This window comes from Propithecus coquereli, unplaced genomic scaffold (assembly GCF_000956105.1).
Source record: "Propithecus coquereli isolate 6110/MARCELLA unplaced genomic scaffold, Pcoq_1.0 Scaffold93, whole genome shotgun sequence".
NCBI lineage: Eukaryota > Metazoa > Chordata > Mammalia > Primates > Indriidae > Propithecus > Propithecus coquereli.
In genome coordinates, this window is record NW_012155618.1 from 4,708,330 (window position 1) to 4,709,228 (window position 899).

The 899-nt window shown below is 48.2% G+C and overlaps 1 pseudogene; it reads left to right on the forward strand.

Moving 5' to 3' along the window:
* Positions 1–401: 401 nt before the first annotated feature.
* Positions 402–878, forward strand: LOC105826863 (annotated as a pseudogene).
* The last annotated feature ends 21 nt before the right edge of the window (positions 879–899 follow it).

Sequence of the window (899 nt, forward strand, 5' to 3'; positions counted from 1 at the left end):
TGTCCCCATGCGGGAACACCAGAGGACAATCAGGGACATCCTCTGACTTGTGTCACTACTTCCTGTGAAGTTGTTTCTGCTTCTGCACATGCCCTCGGAATGAGTAACACGGGGACTTCAGTAGCTCAAATTCTTTGGAATTGCTCCGTAAGTTTTAAAAAATGGATCAGAGGGGGCATGACTTATCTTTACCCAGCTTCTGACATGAGGTAAGAATTCCCTCAGTATTCTACTTTCCATCTTGAATGGGGTTCAGGGACTCAATAGATCAGATAATACAATATGGACCAAAGGGCACACTAGCTCTAATTACACAGCTCCAGGTGTATGCAATGCCCTGCATAGCTGATTCTGTCAAAAATGGCCTCTAAGATGCCTCTGCCCCACGTGTCTTCTGTGTGATGCCCAAATCCAAGTGAAACAAGAAAGTTTCCTTAACCAAAACTGCAAAGAAAGGCTTGGAACTGAATAGAAGAACTTGGGAAATGTGTGGACACCTACAAGTATCTCTTCATCTTCCCTGTGGCCAACATGAGGACAGCTAGCTGACGGACATCTGCATGCCTGGGAACACAGCTGGATGTTCTTTGGAAAAAACAAGGGGATATTGCTGGCCTTGGGTCAGAGCCCATCTGTTGATACAAATACAACTTACAGGTCAACAAGAAGTTGAGGGGTGAAGTTGGTCTCCTTTTCACCAACCACACAAAGGAGGAGGTGAATGAGTGGTTCATGAAATACATGAAAATGGACTACACCAAGCTGGTAACAAAGCAACTGTCACTGAGAGCCAGGCTCTGGGGCCCCTGGGGCAGTTCCCCCACGGCGTGAAGCTGCAGCTGAGGCAGCTGGGCCTGCCCACTGCCCTCGAGAGGTGAGGTGACCCTGCTGTCTGACCA